This window comes from Ambystoma mexicanum, chromosome 6p (assembly GCF_040938575.1).
Source record: "Ambystoma mexicanum isolate Mex_15411 chromosome 6p, UKY_AmexF1_1, whole genome shotgun sequence".
Lineage (NCBI taxonomy): Eukaryota > Metazoa > Chordata > Amphibia > Caudata > Ambystomatidae > Ambystoma > Ambystoma mexicanum.
In genome coordinates this window covers 1,516,485,093-1,516,508,430 of record NC_090935.1, presented here as the reverse complement: position 1 = coordinate 1,516,508,430, position 23,338 = coordinate 1,516,485,093, and positions in this window count along the sequence as shown.

Below are 23,338 nucleotides of genomic sequence, written 5' to 3'. Positions count from 1 at the left end.
AATTTACTACAGACACAAATTATATCAGCAAGATGCAGAACAAATGCTGACCGCAATATGTGGTAATAAAACAAAAGAATTTTGGAACATGATCAAGGGCTCAGTTAAAACATTGAACGACAACATACAAAACAATGTGGGAGAAAACCAATGGATAACCCACTTTGCTTTCCTTTACGCCCTACCACCGGCAGAAGACAAACAAGAAAAGAGTATTAGGGTCGCTGAATATGGTAGTAAATCTTGCTGGACCATTCCAATTGACAAAGAGGTGATCTTAAACAAAATCAGGAAACTGAATAGCTCGAGGACGCCCAGCCCCAATGGCATTTATAATCTGGAACTAAAAAAGCACCCGGAGCAATGGGCTGACCTAATGAGCAGAATATTTGAGAACTGTAACATCGTCCAGGAAGTCCCACAATCATGGAGAAAAGCAGTCATAGTGCCCATCTTTAAAAGAGGAGCGATGGACGACCCAAACCATTACAGGGCCATCGCACTCCTGGACGTGATGGGGAAGGTCTTTGATTCACTGGCACTAGATGCTTTTCACAACTGACTACGATCCACTGATTTCGCCGACCCGTTCCAGAATGGCTTCGTAAAAAACTCAGGGACTGGAACAAACATTCTCTTGTTGAGTACGATGAAAGCTAAGATCCTACAGGGAGGGCCACCTGTATACATGGCATTTATTGACCTAGTCCAAGCCTTTGACCAGGTCAATAGACAACGCCTCTGGAAGAAACTCGAAGGAATGAATTGCCCCCCTTATATTCTGGAGCCGATACAAGTGCTACACCAAGAAACATCGGCAAGGGTGCGCCTGAGCGCAGAGGGACCCCTGTCAGACAAGTAAAAACCACAAGAGGGGTCAAGCAGGGCTATCCCCTCGCTCCAATGCTATACAACGCGTACATAGCAGATTGTGGCGACTCATCTCACGAAGTTAGGCATTTTCCACCGACTAAAGGAGGTACGAAAATTCCAAGACTCCTATATGCCGATGACATAATCATGATGGACTTAACTCCTATCGGTCTCCAGGGACAATTAGATAACATGGTGGTTTATCTAAAGAAGAACAACCTTAAATTAAACAAGGAAAAAAACAAACTCCTAGTAATGGGAAAACGGTCCACAAGAGCGCTCAAATTCAGATGGTGTTCCGATGGATCAAACTTGGAAAAAGTGAACACCTTCAAATATCTGGGGATAGTTATAAACAGCGACAAACAAGAAGTACCCATGCAAGTTCACCTGTGGAAAAAGATGAAAAATCGAACAGCACAGGCAAAGGCTGTTGACAGAAAGTATGGGAGGTTCTCAATTATCCTGATGCTGAGATTCTTTAGGATGAAGGTGGTCACCTTGCTAATATATGGCATGGACGCAACACTGTTACTACCAAACTCAATCTGGGAGAAACTTGAAGGCTACTTCTGGGGGGGGGGGGGTACTGGGGTTGGCGAAATCCACCCCAATGGCGTTAATCAGAATACAACTTTGCCTATCATCGTAGCTGGTAATGAAAATTAGATCCTCTCTGATGTTGTACAGGAAAGTGACAAACAGTCCCGAAGCCAAAGTCGTGGAATCAATCAGAAGGGAGATGGTGGATGGGTCAAACCTGATGCTGGAGCAATGGGAACATTTAAATCTGAACATACTGAAAGAGATGGATACATCTGCAGAATTGCTGATACGATATCAAAATAAAGTCTCAAAGAAGCTCCTCGAGGCAGATTGGATTAACACTCAGGAGACGGCCAATAGGTACACCCTGACCAAAGAATTCCTGTCAACACCTATGAAGCTGAATGGTGTCAGAGGGTACCTAAAGCAATTCCCGGAAAAAAGGTTACGCAGATCTTTTTTAAGATTCCAGCTAAATCAAGTGAAAACTAATGAAGTACTAAAGATAAGAAAGCAGTCGAACACGAACACTTGCCGGTTTTGTAAGGATGATTCCTTAGTGGAAACCAGCAGGCATTTACTCCTGGAGTGCAAAGAACTTAAAAGAGAAAGAACCAGATTTCTCGCCGAACCATTGGAAAACTTCAGAACCTTGGACGTAGACAATCTGTGGAACCTTTTGACGTGTGGAAACAATAGACGAGGTGTAATTGGAGTGACCTCTTTCCTAAAGTATTTAGACATTCAGTAAATTGGAACTCTGGGAGGAGGAAATTTGGTTGGCCAACTACTCCATTACACATCTACCTATCTAACGAAAATGACAGTTTGGTGGATTCTAAATTTTGTAATTTGTGTGAATCAAAAATTAAAAAAATTAAAAATTAAAAAAAATATATGGTGGTAAGAGGATTTTCACCCAGGACAGGTGAAGGTCACCCAAATATTGTTAAATTATTGTTTATTATCTTGTGTTGCTTTATTACTTTATCTGAATGTTGGTTGTTTATGGCGAGGGCCAGTTTACCCATGTTAGAGATTGTTCCCATAGCCTTTAGAATAGGTAGGGAATCCCTTGGTAGAGTAGGGCAAGCAAGGCTTTATTTCAACCCTTTACTTTAGTAAACTGTCTAATTAAGAGAAAACTAAAACTACAAGCATTACTGATTCTCACAAGTGGTAGCGATGCGCAGTTTAAATCAACATAACATAAAGTCACAAATGTATCAGTATACTCTAAGCTAATCGACTAGACAATAGTACAATAGTACATACCTGGTAAAGTGAAAATCTCCCTTGTAAACACTATCCCTGATAGGGATGGGTTAAGATTTTTAAAATATGTGGCATTGGCGCAAACTAATGCAGGATATAGTGTGCTTTGGTGGTAGCACTGCATGCAACTCAATGATTTCACCACGCAACAATCCCAGATCATCTGACATCACAACAAGACTAAAAAAACAAAATATCACTGTAAAACGGCCAAATGCGTAAGATAAAAGCAAAATATTGTAGTTGCTCAGTCATCCCTTTAATTCATTACCCACTATAACGTACGGCTTGGAGATGTTAACTTTGCCAAAGTGCAAAAATTAAACGCCATGTAGGGATGTTTTAGGAAGAGCATTTTTTGGCCTCCCATATTACCTACCTGTAGTGCCGATTCAGTTCGAACTGGGTATTTCTTTTTGGAATGATGCTTCATTAGTGGTGTATCCAGAAACCCAAATTTCAAGCTAGAAATCTGACCTAGAGTACGTAAAAATCCTGAGACAGTATAACATATTGTCTAAATACCTCTCGATGTTCCCAGATAAGAAATATTGTTATATCTATAGAAGGTTTTGTTTTCATATACTCAACACTCTTGAAAGATGTGGACTCAACAAGAACAATAGAGGTAGTCGGTTGTGCAGAATTGTTACTATACAAGACACTTTAAAACATTTGAGGGCCTCACCATGAGTAGGGCAGAGCGGTAGAAATGTACATTACCATGGTAGATCTCTGGATTACCACTCCACCTAACTATGAGTTTGGTGGAAAGTCGGCAGCTTTACTTCGTGCTCTGAGCAGGAGGTAAATCTGCAGACTATCCACACATTTGTGGCGCAATTACTGCAGTGTAATTTGTGCCACAGTAATTTCGTGACCAATGCCCCATAGAGCCCTCTAGACTCTTCAAAAAATTGGGATTTACAGCATTGCCGCAACTCGGGATCTGGCGCTAATAGCGATGGACTGAGTTGAAGTAACGCTGTTTGCATTGGGTGGAAGCCTGGCATATTTACCGCCGGGATACCATCCAATCATGATGAGGCCTTTGCTGATTAATTGTGACTCAGCACAATCGTTAAGAGGGAAGGGTTTTAAAAGTTTCATGCATGATTTGTACTTTTAAAAATCTGATTATTTTTTGGCAACGTCTAATTGAGGGGAAGCAGATTGCACTGCTGTTAGCACTGGTGTGATGTTTTATTACTGTTCATTAATTATTAGGAGAATTAATTTAGGCTTCAAAATGAACTAAGTTAATTTATGTATTGCAGATGAAATTGTGTAAATGTATACTGTACATTTATATGAAAAGTTCTAATAAAGTAACACCTAAAAATAATGCACATTAATACAGAGCTTAGAAGTGGTCATTCTACAGGAAGCTTTTTAAAAATCATCAAATTATTATTATATGATGCAAGTACAATGCCTACACACAGAAATGCCTGGTAAATTGTGCTCGCTCCTGTTGTCAGATGGAATAAGCTGGCTATTTCTGTGAATGTTATGTTATGATGATGTATTTTGCGCACCACTGCTATTTACATGGTCTTCAGGTGCTCACGTGCCTTTGCAAAAAGTGAGAGGGGTTGGTTAGTGAGGGAGGAGGGATAGGATAGAGGTTGTTCTTTGCTGTTGATGCTTGCAGAACCAGGAGAAACTCACGTCTGAGCGTGTCAGGTGTCTGGGTGTGCTTGGTTCTGTGCACGGAGCTTTTTGTGTCCAGAGGGGTAGCGTCCAGTGTCTGGGTTGTTGTTTTTGTTAGCAACTGTTTGGTCTTGTAGCGTAGTTGGAGGTGGGTGTGTGGTTTGTGTTTTGTTTTGTATAGTTTTAGCTGGCCTTTTGGGCATGTACTACGTCGGAGACATGCAGGTGTGGAAAAGAGGAGAGGGAGTGGTAAGTAGGTTTCTGTTTGGCTCTTGGCGTGATGCTTGTTTTATTGTTGGTTCTTTGGATAAAGAGTGTATTTTGTGGGGTGGTTGTTTGTAGGCTTGTCTCAATGAGTTGAATAGCCAGGTTTTCAGTCATTTTCTGAAAGTTAGGTGATCTTCTGTTGTTCTTATTTCCTTAGTTACTGAGTTCCATAGTTTGGCTATCAAATAGGAGAATGCAGTTACTCAGAATTTCCTTTCTCGTAGTGTTTGGTTTCTAGTTGGATATTGTTGCTCAATTTTAGGTTTCTTCCTGGTTGGTAGCAGTTGATTTTAGCTTGGAGAAACTTGACCCCTTGTCTGTGGAATGATTTGTGGGTGATGCGGAGGGCTTTAAAGTTAATGCGTTTCTTTTCACTTGAAGCCAGTGTAGACTTCTCAGGGCCTGTGTGATGTGGTCTCTTCTGTTTAGTCTCAGGGGTAGTCTTGCTGCTGTATTTTGGATGTCTTGTAGTTTTTTTGTGAGGTGTTCTGGCCTTCCAAGGTAGAGGCTGTTCGCGTAGTCTAGTCTGATGTGAGGGTTCTGTTTGGGAAGTTGAGGTAGGGGAGTATTCCTCTTATTAGTCGCAGGAGGTAGAATCATTTCTTTGCTATTGCATTGACTTGTGGTTCAGGTGAGAGTCCATGAGGGTTCCCAGATTTGTTATCACTGACAATGGGCCTCATTACGAGTGTGCTGGTCTGGTAACAACGGTGTCGGTAAGCTCACCTGTTGTTACCAGACCGGTACACTCCTAGTCTGCGAGTGGCTTTTGTCCTGCCTGCCAGGTCTGACCTGGCGGGCAGGACGGCACCCGCTCGCAGACTTACATGGATGCACCGGCACTGTTGCACACAGTGCCAGTGCTTCCATGCTCCCCATTCCCATTGAGTCCTATTGGACTCAATAGGAATGGGGATTGACCTTTTCTGGCACCTGACTTCCCAGACCGCTGGGGCTGTAATGCCCTGGTAAGTTCGGCAAGCCAGGCGCCAGAAAATCTTGCAACTCCGGTGGCAGCCTGCCGGTTTTACCAGCACGCCTACTGCCGGACTTGTAATGAGCGCCAATGTCTCTGATTAGGTTCCCATGCACAGTGGCAAACTAAGTGTAGAGGAGCAGCTGTATACATCTGCAGGAGATCCCGTCCCCCTACCTCTCCTGTGTTGGAGACATGAGACCGTGCCTTGCCTGACACCAGCTATCGTACCAATACTGCAGCAAGTATTTGGAAGAAGATACCCATTTAGATAACCCTGTCGAATGTACCCCTGAAGTGACGACAACCTGCAGGAGGAACTCCCTGAAGGAATATGAGAAAGAGCTAAGTAAATGAACTGATGACATCATAAGAATGTGTGCACGACATCTTGAGATATTGACTGAAGATAATGTATGGATCCTGAAGAAACTATGATGAAGTAAAGAATCGAGTGAACTCTCAAGTGTAAAAGAAGATTACACACGCACAAAGTGCTGCAGAAAAGCAGATGAAAGAACGCATGGGATGCCAATCTTTAATTCATTTACAGCATTCAAAAGCTGCAAAATGGACCATATCGTGGTCTCCTCTCATGTGAGCCAAGGATGGAGATAGAGCTTGAACTTAAAGTTCCAGACACAATAGCGAGTGCTCTCACTCCCATGCATTCCCAAAGAGAAGAATACTCTGCAAGGCCAAGTACCAAGACAATTTCATGGTAGAAAGCATGGGTGATGAGAGATGCTAGGCTAATTGGGAGGTGAGGTAGCTTTAAGTCCTATTTCCCTGCACCTGGGTCTGGGCTTACATGCTGCTAGAACAAACCAAATTTTCCAGACATGGCACACTAACCAATTGTATTAGTTTGTATAACGAAGGACCTTATAGCTTGTAAGACCAATGAGAAACTGTGTATCTAATGTTTCTGAAGTGACATGTTTTAAGAGGTAGGAATAAGTTGTCCACATGATATCGGACAGCCAATAACAATCCTAGCTCCTATGTAAGTGTATATCTAAATCTTTGCCTTAACCAATCCCGACCCTTGATAGGTTTTTCACTATTGCCACCTAGTATGACATCATTCTGATGCATATTTGAGTATAAGAATTGTATTTTTTGTGGAGATCACTGAGAGACTGAGCATACTTCCGATGATGTTCGTTGTAATCTCCCTGTTTTAGACAATTGTTAATAAAACAGTACTTTGCCATCTTCTTGAGTTGGTCCAGTTATTTGGACTCAGAATTATTCTGGTGTAATCCCATCCATTACCATATGCACGTTCCAAAGGGCCATAAGCTCAGCTGGTAGCAGTGCGGATGGTTCCAGATCCAAACCAGTTTGACTTCAGAGTTTTGGACGATCGGGCATCCTCTGCCATTAGCTGGAAGGTCGTGGAGTTTAGCGGCCGATAGAAATCAACTTGCAAGAAGAATTGAGACAGTGGGCAGGGCCCCCTTTGAAGAAATCCCTGCTCGGTTTACACAGGCGCTCCATGGACAGAAGAAAAAGTGGTCGGATTGGAGGAGGAGTCGATACCGAAGGCCTTGAGTTGATTAATGGATGCAAGTAGACTAAGGGAAATGGCAATATAAAGGGGCGGGATTATGATATTTTTGAGTAACAGGACATTTTGAGGAGATAAAGCAACACCTAAGTAATCTTATTTCAAGGGTGATAGAAGGAGACATCTCAAATTCCATTCGGAATATTAAGAGCGAGACTACGCACAGTCAGGACTGTGAAAGTTGACATCTTAAACCCTGTTTAGGGTAATACAATTGGAGGCATGCGAAGTATACCTCTTTTTATAAACGATTATGAAAGAAGTGAAGCTTATCACAGGGGTTATTAATGTGTACTGTGTCATTATTTTGAGTATTATGTGTTGTGTGATGTTTTTGAGAGGTAATAGACTGTACAGGTTGGAAGTGATGTTGTTTACAGTTAAGGTGTAGTAAACAATTGGCGCGAATCAGAAGACAGATAGGCTGTCAAAACAAAACAGAATTGAGCAGCGATTGATGGTGCTTGCTCCTATTTGTTGTTTTGAGATTAAAAGTGTGGGCCGACTAGCCTTGAGATAGAAAAGTTATTAACGATCCGGTAAGTATTGACAGTCATTTGCGACTTGTCATTATGGAGGACACCCCTCTCATGCATCTTTGCAAAACACTACCAAGACATGCACCCAAGCTCAAACAGTACGGTGCAGAATGGGTAAAGGGCACAGCTGATAAAATGTTCATGCCATGGCCACAAGAGGGATCATTGTCAAAAGCAGTATTACAACACATGACCGCGTATGTGCACGCTGAGGACACAGGAAAAAAATTAGAGAAAAGATTGCCAGTTTTAGAACTTTGGAAAATGTACCCAGAGCAGAAAAAGGACCCACCACCAGAGTAGTCGATGCTTAATCAGCATAAAGGGGAGGGCATTCAGCACGCAGTGCCTCTTATCTTGTCCAAGATTAAGAGTGTAGATACAGAAGAGATAGTAGTGTATCCTTTAAAGCAATTGAAAGCAGCAGCTGGGCATAGTAATCCAATGTATGAACCCCCAGTTTATAGTAGTGATGATAGTCCAGAAGTGACCACAGGTAAGGAAGATGCCTGTAAATCCATACGAGATAAGGAAGAAAGAGGCGAGAGATTGAATATATCGAGAGACATAGGGCCTCATTACATGGATGGCGGTAAGGATTTACCGGTACCGGTAGAATACCGGTACCGGTAAATCCTTACCGCCTTACTACGAGGTCCCTTTGCGGGTTGGGGGATTTAACGCCTGCTTTTTGCAGGCGTTAAAATCCAACCCGCAAAGGGACCTCGGAGCTAATTACGGCACCGCAAAATTGCGGTGCCGTAATTAGTGCCTTCCCCATTCCCATAGAGCCCTATGGGGCAGAAATGGGAATGGGGAAGGGCAATGGTGGAAGGGGGATTTACCGCCCCTCCAACCTTGGAATGGGGCGGTAAATCCCCTTTCCACCAAGGCGTGCCGGTATTTTACCGGCATGAGCCATGGCGCTAATAGCTAATAGCTAATAGCGCCATGGCTCACTGCCTACCGTGTAATGAGGCCCATAGACCCGGAAATCAAAAGATGGAAAGGAGAAAAGAATAGGGCTGGTGAGGTAATGCTCATACAGAACTAATGGATGGGAGGACAGATATTACTCAAGTTAGATGGGAAAAGCATCGAGGAGGTTAGGCACGGAGAAGACAAGGACGAGCAAGAAAAGAAGAACACGGACATTAGATATGGGTGCAATTATGCCACGTAAAATGAAGGAAGATGAAGACCCTATAGCTTATATTCCGGATATTCAAGAGAAATTACTGCTTGAAACACGTGAACCGTGGGAAAAAACAGTGACACTATTTTATCATTTTGTGTGTCAGGGATTGCCAGAAGCAAAACAGAGGCAAATGAAAAAACAAGTGGGTATGGAAGCAAAGCCATGGACTGAGATACAATTAACTAGTGTGCATCATTGTCGGTTATTACAAAAGAAGAATAAAAAGGAAGATGAGAATAGAAAGACTGAGGAAGCCAAGTTAGTTCAGAAGAAACTGTCAAAGTTTGCTATAGAAGGGCAATATTGACAAGTGGAGAAGGAGTGGGAAGAAATAGTGGGTATGTCACAGGTGAATAATTCTTATGGGTATGGGTTTTGGCCACGAGGTAGTGGTGTAGGTTTCAGAGGAAGAGGAGGCAGATTTCAGAACGCCCAAGTGGATTTCAGAACTCCCAAGGTGGATTTCAAAATGCCCAGAATGGAAGTCAGAATACTCAAGGAGGGTATTCCAGACAGCCATCCCCAGTATGTTGGAATTATGGGATGACAGGATGAAGACGCTGAGGGAATGCGCAATAAAATTGACAACTTTCAAGAGGGGAGACAGTTAATCCACCGCCATACAGTACACAAACATGAGAGGTCTTCATCCAGGATCACACATCTTATCAGGCACAGGTGCCGCAAGTACAGCAGGCACAACAGCAAGGGCTGGTGCAAATGCACCCAAAACAAGCACCTATGCAAACACAACAGAATGCAAGCACGGGGCAAATACTGACACCTAGGATAGGGGGTGTCACTGTGGTAGGAGGAAACCCTTTTACGGGGACAGGGATGAATTCATACCCTCAATAGGACAGCTCACAGGGTGACTTGATGTATTCAGTACTATCCGTAACAACAGACCCCCAAGAGGAACCAAGGGTCAATGTGACGATAGGAGGCAAATCCTTTTCTTTTCTTGTAGACACTGGGGCAAACTGATCTTGTATAAGAGAGGGAAAAAAATCCAATGCCAGGTATTGCCATGAATGCTCAAGGGTTCTCTGGAGCTACGAATTTAGTTCCTTTTACTGATAAATTACCTGTGGCTATATGCGAATGTGACTTGTCTGTCCCCTTGCTATATTCACGACAGAAGCCAGTTAATATCTTGGTGTCAGGAAGGTCTGTAATCTCCTCTTCCTCCTGAGATGCTCCAGACTCCCTTTCCTCCCGATCCTCCTCACCTTGAAGTCTTCGGCGTTGAGTCTGCTTTGGATTGTCCTTTGTTCGAGTCTTCACCCCTTTTATTTGAAGATCGGGACGACCAAGGTAGGACGCCACAGTGACACCCTTTGGGTGATCTGTGGCAACCCTCCTCGGTTGCTGGTCAATGGGGAAAAAGCCAGTAGGCACAGAAAACCCCGGAAGATTTGGATCTTCAAGTGCAGAGAGGTAGTGGTATACACACTCCGGAGGCAGCAGCAGAGGGAGAGGAATCCGGTGAACACGGTCCAGAAATAGAAGAAGTTCCAATGAGAATCGGGAGTGAGATCAGATAATGGGAAAAGTTCCAGGACAGATAGACAGTAGAGGACTTGGCGAGGCAATCCACAAGAAAGGCTATGGTCAGTACACCGGGATATCAACAGGAAGTAGTTCCGATTCAGAATAAACAGATGAGGGCTGGGCGAGGCAATCCACAAGACAGGCAATGGTCGGTACACGGAGATGTAAGCAGAATAGGAACAGAGGAGGCCAAAAAGAAGAGGACCAAAAAAGGTAAGCACAATACAGGAAGGAAGCAAGAATCAACAGAATAAGTACAGAGAGAAAAGCACGAGACGGGAGGGAGGAAGGATAAGAGATGGGAACGGAACAGACAAGGGAGGAGGAGTCAAGAAGGCGAGGAGAATACTGGCTAAAGGTACGGAGAGCAAGGACAGGGAAAAAACAGGGTGAAAAAGGAAAAAAAAGACTAGGGGGGAAAAGGAAACTCCACGAAAAGCAGCGCTGAAAACAGGACGAAAAAAAACACTGTACGTTGCAACGCACCAGACCCCAGAAGTGAAAGGATTAAATACCGGTGTCAGGAACGTCGCAACGACAGCTAAATCTGCACCGCGCGCTTCCTAAAAAACATGATGGAACCCGCTATGGCGGGCGCAGCTTCCACCTCTTCCAAAGCCGCCAGGTTCCCTGAGGCGTGACAGTATGCCCCCTCCTAAGGTCCACCCCACCAGGTTTGTTGGGGTGTCTGAAATGAAACCTACGCAACAGGAGGGGAGTATTTAAATGTGATCTGGGTTCCCACGTGTCTTCAGACCTCGGGTATCCTTTCCAGTGGACTAAGTACTCTAAACGTCCCTTATGATATCGAGAGTCACATAATTGGGATACCTCATAGATGTCTTCAGCGGGATCTGGTGGTACCGGAGTGTTATTCCTTCTTCGGGACCACTTATCTTCCATGAAGGCCTTCAATTGAGAGGTGTGAAACACCGGGTGTACACGACGTAATCGTGTAGGCAGCTGTAAGCAAAAGGCTACTGGGTTGACTACTTGTGTTATCCTGTATGGTCCAATAAATCTAGGGGACAGCTTCGATGGGAGTGCCCAACGTGGTAAGAATTTAGTGGACAGAAGTACTTTGTAACCGACTCCCCAATCAGGCACCGGTCTCCTGTGTTTATTAGCTTGGGATCTATTTCTCTCTTGAGCCTCTATGAGTCCCAGCCTTGTTATGAGCTTCTCGGATAGTCGCTAATGAAGCTTCCACAGAGGGCACAGAGGATTCAATGTTGGTCAAGGGAAGAAAGGTACGGGGATGATAACCGTACGTACAAAAAAAAGGGCTATTACCGAGGGCAGAGTGGCAAGTGTTGTTATAGGAGAATTCGGCCGTCGGGAGTAACTGGACCCAATCAGTCTGTTGTTGGTTGACAAAACACCGGAGATACTGCTCTAAGGTTCCATTTAGATGTTCAGTTTGTCCATTAGATTGTGGATGGAACCCAGAGGTCAAGGCCCTTTCAATGCCTAATCTTTTGCATAAGGCAGACCAGAAATGAGAGGTGTACTGGCTACCACGGTCTGAGATGATCTTAGTAGGCATACCATGTATCTTAAATATGTCTCTCAGGAAAACCTCAGCCATGCGAGATGCAGAAGGTACACCAGGTAGAGGTGAAAAATGCGCCATCTTTGTGAATGAATCGATGACCACCATTATACAGGTACAACCCTGAGACTCTGGCAACTCTACTATGAAGTCGGTCGATACAGTGGTCCATGGGCCTGTGGGAATGGCACAGGATTCCAACAATCCTAGAGGTTTTTGTGTGGAATACTTGTTACGAAGACAGGTAACACAAGACTGAACGTATTGTCTGGTCTCTTCCTTCATCTTTGGCCAAAAAAAATATCTTGATAAGAGTTCTTGAGTATTACGAATACCACGATGACCCGCAATCTTGGTATCATGGCACCAGGATAATGCTGTCTTCCTTAACGACAGAGTTGGCAGATACAACTTGTCGTTGACCATATATAACCCATCCTTGATTACATAATTGGTCTTGTCGCTATGTTTTTCTGCTTCAAATCTCCCTCCAGAATCGTCCTTGAACTGTTGCAGGAACGTGGACACCACTCCTATTCTCTGAGAGCTTGCAAACATCAATTCTGTAGTAGCTTCTTGTTCAGACAGGTAGTCACTGCGTCGGGACAGGGCACCAGCCACTAAGTTTTGGTCACCCGGGATGTAAGTGATATTGAAATCAAATTGGGCGAAAAAATGAGCCCACCTTGCCTGCCTTGTGTTATAACATTCAAATTGACGCAATACCTGCAAGTTCTTATGATCCGTTTGGGGGGTAAAAGGGTGTTCTCCGCCTTGGAGGAGGTGTCGCCGCTCTGTGCAAGCTAATTTCATAGCCAGCAATTCCCTCTCAATCACAGAGTAGTTACGTTGGCTGGGGTTCAGTGTTTTGGAATAATAGGACACCGGATGTTCCTTACCCTCATACTCTTGCAGTAATACTGCACCGATAGCGGCAGAAGAAGCGTCAGCTTCCACTATAAAGGGACGGAGCTGGTCAGGTTGCCTGAATATGGGAGCTGAACAGAAGGCTTGTTTGAGTTGTTGGAAACTCCCCTCGGCTTGAGGAGACCATTGGAATGGGGAGGAAGATTTCTTAAGAAGCGAGGTCATCGGGAGTACCCGTTGTGAGAAGTTTGGTATAAATTTCCGATAGAAATTTGATAACCCAAAGAATCTCTGGATGTCTTTAACAGATTTAGGAGACGGCCAATCTAGAATAGAATTGACCTTCTGAGGGTCCATAGAAATTCCCTCTGAGGAAAGAATGTATCCTAAATATGATATGGACGTTGCCGAAAACACACACTTTTCCAATTTGACTCAGAGGTGGTTGTCTTTGAGTCTGTGAAAAACCTGCTTGACATGAGTGTTATGCTCTACTTGGGTGTGGGAAAAGACCAATATGTCATCAAAATAAATGATGACAGAGTGTCCCAGGAGATCTGAAAAAAGTCTGTCCATAAAACGTTGGAATATCGATGGAGCATTTACAAGGCCGAAGGGCATCACTTGATACTCATACAAACCAAAGGGGGTTCTAAAGGCAGTCTTCCACTCATCTCCGGTTTGTATACGAAGCAGATGGTACGCGTTGCGTAAGTCTAGGTTAGTAAACACCGTGGCCGACTGCACGTTATGAATGATTTCAGAGATGAGGGGCATAGGATATCTGTCCTTAATGGTTACTTTGTTTAATCCTCTGTAATCTATACAGGGGCATAGCTCTTGAGTGTCTTTCTTGGGAATGAAGAATAAAGAGGCACCAGCAGGAGATTTGGATGGTCTGATCAACTCATTGGCTAGATTCTTGTCTAGGTAGTCTCTCAGATACTGCCTTTCTTGCATAGTCAAGGGATACATGCGACAAAATGGGACCAAGGCATCTGGGTGCAAATCAATACAGCAATCTTCGGGTCTGTGAGGAGGGAGCTCCAAAGGGATTTTCTCTGTCACCACTTCAGCGTATCCTCTCAAATAGGATGGCAAACAATGTATGGTCTTAGATTCCTCCCCACAGGAAGTTTGAATCGTAGAAAAGGTTGGTTTTGGCAAACAGCTTGCCTTACAGAACGTTGAATGAAAACTTAACAGGTTTCTGGACCAGTCAATGGTGGGATTATGCCGGCGTAACCAACCAATGCCTAGAATCAAAGGGAAGTCAGCAGCTCTGATGATATCAAAGGAAAGGCGTTCTGTATGCTGCATGATACGCATGGTGAGAACTTCAGTAGAATGGGTAATAAGGCCAGAGCTCAAAGGCTCGCCATCAACTCCCTCCACCTTCTGGTCCTCGGTCTTGGCTACCCGAGTCAGTCCTTGGCTCTCTGCCCAATGGGTATCAATGAAATTTCCTGTGGCTCCACAATCCAGAAGGGCCTGAGTCTATATTGAGGTCTGGCCGCTCAAAAGGGTGACTGTCATCACCATAAGTCGAGCATCGTCAGAACACTCCAAAGTGGTGACTGAGAGGGTAACAAAGGGACTGGAACACTTCCCTCGGTAATATGTCCCTAAATTTACCGAGGGTGCTCGTTTCCCGAACGTCTGGGAGGCTCATCAGGACAATCTCGAAGTAAGTGAGTCGAAGATCCACAGTACATACATAGATTCCCTTCTCGCCTCCTCCTGCGTTCTTCAGCCGAGAGAGGGGAGCGGGTGATGCCGATCTGCATAGGCTCTTCTCGAGAGAGAAGAGTGGAGGGAGGTGGTGCCGAAGGAGAAGGAACTGGAGGCATCGGAATACCACTCTTTATCTTACGTCGCTCAGCTCTCCGTTCAGACAGCCGGAAATCAATCCGAAGTGTTGCAGTGATCAGGTCAGCAAAGGTTAAGGGGCGTTCGATACGTGCAAGTTTGTCTTTCAACTCTTCTCGCAGACCCATCCGAAAGATGGCATACTGCGCCTGTTCTTGCCAACCTGCTTCCGCTGCGATCTGTTTAAATGAGGTGATAGGACATTAAGTCAGAATTTCCTTGTCTGATGTCCAACAGATCCTCGGAGGCCAGATAGGTGCTCTCGGTTCGAAGGAAGGTTTGCTTCATCAAGGTCTTGAAAGCTTCATAATCCTGAAGCACAGGATCAGTTCTATTGACTAAAGAGGTGGCCCAAGCCAAGGCATTGCCTGACATGTGGGTTATCATAAACCCAACCTTGGCACGACCAGAAGTAAAGGCCAGTGGACGAAATGAAAAGTGCAAGTGACACGCATCCAAGAACTCCTTTAGTCTCTTGGGCGTCCCATCAAACTTCCCAGAGACTAACGGTAGGGGAGGCAAGTCGGTAGTTGGTGGTTCCCGCTCTGCTATCCTCTGTTGTAGCACTGCATTCGCGCCCTTAAGATTCTGGACTTCCAGGCTCAGGTTTCGGACTGCAGCTACTAGCTCCTGAACCTGCTGCGGAGTGGCCATGTCGAATTCGGGGCGTTGCAAACTGTCAGGAAGGTCTGTAATCTCCTCTTCCTCCTGAGATGCTCCAGACTCCCTTTCCTCCCCTTCCTCCTCACCTTGAAGTCTCCGGCGTTGAGTCAGCTTTGGATTGTCCTTTGTTCGAGTCTTCACCCCTTTTTTTGAAGATAGGGACGACCAAGGTTGGACACCACAGTGACACCCTTTGGGTGATCTGTGGCAACCCTCCTCGGTCGCTGGTCAATGGGGAAAAAGCCAGTGGCACAAAAAACCCCGGAAGATTTGGATCTTCAAGTGCAGAGAGGTAGTGGTATACACACTCCGGAGGCAGCAGCAGAGGGAGAGGAATCCGGTGAACACGGTCCAGAAATAGAAGAAGTTCCAACGAGAATCGGGAGTGAGATCAGATAATGGGAAAAGTTCCAGGATAGATAGACAGTAGAGGACTTGGCGAGGCAATCCACAAGACAGGCTATGGTCAGTACACCGGGATATCAACAGGAAGTAGTTCCGATTCAGAATAAACAGATGAGGGCTGGGCGAGGCAATCCACAAGACAGGCAATGGTCGGTACACGGAGATGTAAGCAGAATAGGAACAGAGGAGGCCAAAAAGAAGAGGACCAAAAAAGGTAAGCACAATACAGGAAGGAAGCAAGAATCAACAGAATAAGTACAGAGAGAAAAGCACAAGACGGGAGGGAGGAAGGATAAGAGACAGGAACGGAACAGACAAGGGAGGAGGAGTCAAGAAGGAGAGGAGAATACTGGCTAAAGGTACGGAGAGCAAGGACAGGGAAAAAACAGGGCGAAAAAGGAAAAGAAGGTCTAGGGGAAAAAAGGAAACTCCACGAAAAGCAGCGCTGAAACAGGACGAAAAAAAACACTGTACGTTGTAACACACCAGACCCCGGAAGTGAAAGGATTAAATACCGGTGTCAGGAACGTCGCAACGACAGCTAGACCTGCACCGTGCGCTTCCTAAAAAACGTGATGGAACCCGCTATGGCGGGCGCAGCTTCCACCTCTTCCAAAGCCGCCAGGTTCCCTGAGGTGTGACACTTGGGAAGAGATTTAATGACAAAATGAAACATGGCATTTTCATTCAATGATCAAGGAATATTGTGCTCCACTCCAGGAATAAATGTAGGAAAGTTTATATTGGCATTTACAGGGCAAGTGGCTTTTCGAGGAGTCCTGGTAGATCCGGAAGTCTTCATGTGTGGAGTGAGAATTTTATTGACATGGCTACCTGGATTAGTAGAGAAGAGTGTGAGGATACCTGATGAGTTCCTATTCAGACCACAAGTACCTATGGATGAGGGAGAAGGACAGACTATTCCCATAGACTTAGAAGCCGCTATAGTACGAGAAGAAATAGCAATGCTTGAAAGAGTAGAATATGAAGGCAGAGAATGGTAAACACTGATAGTTCTTGAAGAGGGATACAGATTGACTGACATAACAGATGAAGATATGTTCAGGGATGAGCGTATAGACGATGAGGTAGTGTTTTTTATAAGCATTACATACTGGATAAAGATTGAGAAAAGAGAAGTCCAATGGCAACGATCTGCATTTTTTCAGGAAGACCCAGAAAAGGTGCCAAGTGCCCTTTGGACTACTATGATGTAGGCCAATTGAAGAGAATAGGAGAGGTTAAAATAAAATGCAAGCCATGAGCAATTTTACCACAAGCAAAACAGTATCCTATGTCCCGAGAAGCTGATGAAGGCACATTCAAGACTATTTCAGCACTGATGAATCAGGGAATCCTAGTGCCATCGGAATCCCTTTGCAATACTGCGCTGTCTCTGATTAAAAAATCTAATGGGGGGTCATGGAGATTTATCCAGGACTTGTGCACTCTTAATCAGATTGTAGAAGCAGAGTTTCCATTAGTTCCTAATCCTGTGACAATATTGTGTAGTATCCGAGTTGAAGCTAAGCATTTCCTGGTCATTGATTTGAAAAATTCGTTTTTCTTGATCCCGTTGCACAAGGACTCACAAGACCTTACTTCCTTTACGTTCAGACAAAAGAGACTAACACATACTCGTTTACCTCAAGGGTATTGTGAGTCCCCATCAACATTTAACAGGGTCCTACAGATGGATGTAGGCAATGTTGAACTCAAGAGTGCTGTAATTCAGTACGTAGATGATATACTAGTCTGTTGCGAAACAGAGGCTGAATATAGAAAATACTTTGTTCCATTAATGACTATATTGGCAGACAAAGGATTCAAGGAGACAAGGAGAAATTACAGGATTGTCAGGAGGAGGTGTTGTACATAGGCCAATTAATTTCACATGAAGGAAAGAAAGTGACACATGAAAGAGCTTAGGCTATCATGAAGACCCTAAAACCGAACACAGTGAGGCAAATGCAGCAGTTTCTAGGCTTATGCATTTACTGCAGGGCCTGGGTATTTGACTACAGCACATATACCAAGCCACTGTTGTAATGCAAGCACTAAATAAAGCACAAGTTGGGAAAGAAAAAATAAAATGGGCTGAAGAAATGGAGGAAGGATTTTAGGATTCAAAAGAGCAATCTGTACAGCTCCAGTTTTAGGGATTCCCAACTATAGCGAGGACTTTTATTTGTTTTCACACACAAATAGGTCAGTGATAACAGCAGTACTCACACAAAGAACAATGTTGGGGTATAAGCCTTTGGCATACTACAGTAGGATTTTAGATCCAGTTATGAGAGGCTATTTTCCATGCCAACAATCTTTGGCTGTTGCTGCAATTACAATTGAGAAGTCCACAAGTATTACCATGGGCTGTTACATGACTCTCTACATGGAGCACGGCTTATTTGCCATTTTAGAGAAACCCAAGTTTACATTGACGTCAAAAAGAGCTTAGGCTTATGAAGTAATGTCCAAAAGTTAAGGTAGTGAGGTGTAAAATAGTGAACCCAGCCACGTTTGTAGCTAAACCTGTAGAGGACGGTGGTTGAATGTGCATGACTTTTCAAACAATGTTGAATTCTATGACGATATACCCTGTATGAAAGAAAATGCTCTAGGGCTAGGGAAGATTCTCTTAATTGATGGTTCTTTGAAAATTGACCAGACTAGTGGTATAGGCATTCAGGCTCTCCAGTTTTAAGGTACAGATTAAATGGTGAATTCGAGGTAGTAGTGAGTGCAAGACTGCTGTCTCATTTTTCAGCACAAGCAGCAGAATTGGTAGCACTTATTGTTGCACTTGAGAAACACAAAGGGTAGTAAGTGACGGTGTACAGTTTCTCCGCCTATGTGACGTCAACCGTACACGCAGGGCTGTCACTTTGGAAAAGGAGGGGTTATCTCTGTGCAGACGGCACTCCAGTGCAACATGCATCTTTATTGGACAGGCTCTTTAAGGCACTACAAGTCCCAGTCGCCATAGTGGTCGTACAATGCACAGCACATACTAAACAAACAGACTTTATCTCTCGCGGAAACAAAGCCGCAGACGTAGAAGCCAAATGAGTTGCATATTCTTCAGAAATTTCAAGTTTTGATAGTGAAGATATTAAAGAGATTTCGAGTAAGAGCATGCTAGTACGAGAAGGGTTTAATATGCTGTCAATTAGGCAACTAATAGAGATTCAGGGTAGAGCCCCACAAGAAGAGCAAGAGCTATGGAAATGTAGGGGATGTTCCTTATCCCCCAAGGAAGCATTATGGAGACAAGAAAGCTCTGGAAAGCCAGTGATGTCAACAGCATTGTTGAAAGTCGCACTTGAGCAGCTGCATTACCCTGTGCATATAACCAGAGAAAGTCTTGCTGCCACAAATGCAGAAGACTGATTTATTCCCAATCTATTGGAACATGTTGCACAGTTTATGGTGAATTGTATCGTGTGTCAAATGTTTACTGCTGGGCATACACTGAGAACAATTAATGGAGTAATACCTTGACTGAATGGTCTGTTTCAACATTTACATATCGATTACGTCAATATGCTGCAGACATGTAATGGATACAGGTATCTATTAGTGGTTGTGTGTCCCTTCTCTAGGTGGAACGAAGCCGGACTCTGTACGCATCCTGATGCCAATTGCGCAGCAAAGATTTTAGTGTGCAAAGTTTTTAGTGCGCAAAGTCTTTCCAAAATGGGGTGTGTGCGAAGTATTAAGATCTGATAATGGACCACATTTTGTTTATGAGCCATTTGAACAAATAGGACTTCTATTGACCATAACGCATACATTTCCTTCTGCTTATCATCCACAAGCAAACAGGATATGTGAGAGACTCAGCGGTCTCCTCAAAGAGAGGATAGCCAAGATCAAATTAACTTTGAATAATGGATGGCTATATTGCCTACCCCTAGCCTTATATGCCCTTCGAAATCAGCCATGTTCTGACCACTATCTTACTCCCCATGAATTAGTAACAGGACGTCACATGAGAACGCCTCTTATGCCTCCATCTAGAGCCAGGAGTGATACCCAGAGTATAGCGAAGGCTCTTGGTGCATAACTATTTGACATGTATGACTACCAGTGTTTCTTTCATTGCGGATCAGGTCAAGCATCGGAGGGAAGGGTCAAGGAACATGGAAGAGGACAGCCCAGTAACAAATCCAAGTGAACTATTGCCACCACTAAAGTTATATGTTGGTGACTTCATTCTCATTAAAATCTTCACCCGCAAATGGCACAAGGCTAGGTTTAATGGTCCCTTTTGTGTTGACGAAGTCTCCCCTTCTGCAGTTAAGGTATCGAGAAGAAGAATTTGGTTGCATTTAGGCAATGTAAAAATATACAAAGGCAAGACCCTCCGTCCAGTGCCCGGTGACCAAGAAGCAGGACAAGAAGAAGAATTTCCGCGTGTGCAGACTTGATCGATTACCAAGAGAAGGACGATAAAACAATGAGTGGTTAGAACACTTTTGGACTGGAATTCGGTGGACATTGCTTAAACCATTTTAGTCGGAATTGCATGGACTTGAAGAGAATTCTAGAGACTGAACACATACTTTTTAAAAATTCTTTGAAGGAATGAATATTGCATCAGTACTATGCCGAAATATCAGTTCCTGATTAGAAATTGGAAAAGAGATCAATTCCCAGATTCATTTTTAGGACAATATCTGTTTGAATGATAAATATTATGATACCTGTTGACAGTGACACACATCAGCTTGTAGTTGTTATTTTTGTGTTTATACTTCAGTCCTACCCTCCTCTTGTTAGAAGAGATGTCAATATTGATACCTTTCTACATGACCCTAAAAATGGTCCCGTCATAAGGAGACTCTTACTAGCGATAATTGAGCAGATTGTGCCACTACAAATGTAAAATTTAATATTTGCATTAAAATAATTTGTGAAGAGGATAATGTGATTATAGAGAGAGCACGAGTTCAACAAGTATTGGGATGGCACACCAAGTGTTTTTACAGACTTCTATGTCTGATATACATATGCATGTGTATTCCTTTTCTTTCTATACCTTACATTTCAAAGTCTCTATTATCCCAATGGTCCTATTGAAAAAATGATACCTATGATTTTTCCTAGTACTAGTACAAAGGATGATCATCTCCTTAACCTCTATGAGCATATCAGATGACATAAGAGGGATGCAGAAGAAGATAATCAGGCAATAAATACCTATCTTTATAATGCAGCTCACCTGGGGAATAATATGTGGTACCAGCACATGAAAAAGGTGAGGGAGAGAGCATCTGATGATAATTTGCTATGTCTGCTCTCTCATCCCCTATGCCATGACTACAGTAGAAACCTTCATTTCAAAGGGGATGCCAGTGCACAATGTGAAATGTCTCAGTCATCTTGCAGCATGTACTACTAGAGGACAGTTTCAAGAGAATTGGGCAACCCTGCGATGGAGATCAAGCCAGTCGTTTACATACCAGGATTATTATATCAAGGCAACACAAATGGAGAAAGAGCCTGGATGGACAGACAGGATGCTTGTGTACCCTCCTGCAGGACAAGACAAGGTGATCTTTGAAGAAATGAATAGAATTAACTATTCTGACATGACAGATAAGACTGGAATGCCTGGATGTTGGGAACGTTCACAACTGCTGATCTATGGAAGAGTGAGTACAAACAAAGGATGGGAAGATGGAATGATGTCCTTTGCAGCTCATTTGCTGAGGAATGAAGCAGTCCTAGGAGTACAGAAGGTGAATGATGAGTGTCTGAAGCTTTGGTCCAAGTACTCCAAACTGCTGACATGGGTGGAAGATGAAGCAGGCCGGTGTCTGTTGTCCCACTGATTAATGTGACAATGTGCTTTCAAAGCAAAGGAAAAATTATATTGGACATAATAAGGGGCGCAAGAACATAATTGAAGTCCCAGGAATGTGGAGAGGGACGGCTGTCTTAATGGATCGTATTGGGCCTGCGGATCTAGAGCATATATGAAACTGGCCAGGAATTGGGTTGGAGTGTGTTCATCAGTGTATATCCATGTTCCAGCATTGGCGATTCCACAGAGTCAGTTGAAGATTGAAGAATTTCCCAAAGTGGATGATCACCTGAGAAAGAAGAGGTCACTAGAACTCTGGCGGATGAAGTGATCAAATTATTTCTCACAAAAATCACTAATGGCTTATGAAAACATTCCAGACAAGCACAAATTGTTCAGCAGAACTGCAGTGATATTCACATCTATGTTTATGGATCGCCAGGTGGGAGCTCCTACAAACAATCAATGCCACAATAAAAGGATTTAATGCAATTAAAGAAGAATTGAGGGCCATATGGCTGATGACCCTCCAGAATAGATATGTCCTTGACATGATTACGGCAATGGAAGGAGGTGTTTGCTCCAAGATCTGTCCTTCATGTTGCACATTCATACCATCTCATGATGGTGAGAACGGGACTTTGACAGAGGTCATGTCTATGTTGACAGATATACGCGTGAAAATGGTGGATAAGACAGAGGCCATCGCAGATGACAGTTGGTTCGCACCCCTGTTTTCATGGATCCCTTATTCGATGGCAAACGTATTCAGTTTCCTCAGAGCAATATTGATGATAATCATATTTGGATTCTGTATACTCAGAAAAAGAATTGGATAATGTAAGAAAACGGCAAAGAAAGCCATGTGAATGAAGATCATGATTGATGCAAAGGATGAACCCGAAGACAAGGTGCTGACCGATGATGCCATCTGTTACTCACCGGACGGGAGTAGTCAAGACAGGAGACCGGGACAGCAGGACTGGATGATTGATTGCAGAGCTCGGGTTGGAGCCTCCACTGAGCCTCCTCTCTATGAGGGAAAGGACCTTTTTGGTAATATGACCCTCTGCTGTAAATTGTACCAGACAGAGGGACCGATCACCCAAATGATCGGGGAGAACGCAGTGCCACGGACCCAGCTGCAAGAAAAAACACAAGGTTAACCACTTAACCACTTGATGCTATTAAAACTGCCAGTAGGTAACAACAAGCAAGAAAAGTACCTGAACAACCCAGTCCCCTGATCAAACAACCACATACTGGAATCTTCCTGCAATTGCAGAAGAGGAGTTAGACCCTATCCTGACTAGTAGTGTAAGAAATAAGGAGAGAAACAATGAATGTCTTACCCTTATAAGGTTAAAGTTAGCTTGTACTCCAGGATTTGGACACAACGACAGTACAAAATAACAAACGGGAATGTTAGTCAGGTAGCTAGACCCGGGCGGCACGAGGGACGCGCTAGATACGGGTAGGTGCACAACTGCAAAGCGTTCTTATGTGCACTTGTATAGGGAGGTGCCAGGTAGAGTCACTAAACAGCAAATCGTCCTTGCGTGCACTAGTGCAGCCAAGGGAAGTGGATTCCAAATGGGAAAGGAGGATGTAGGTTCCAATACAAAACAAACAAGAAGTGAGGTGCTAATAGATTGTGAGTAGTACCATTCAGTTCAGAATCAACAAGAAAGCGATAGAACACCTTTGTTTTCACTCACC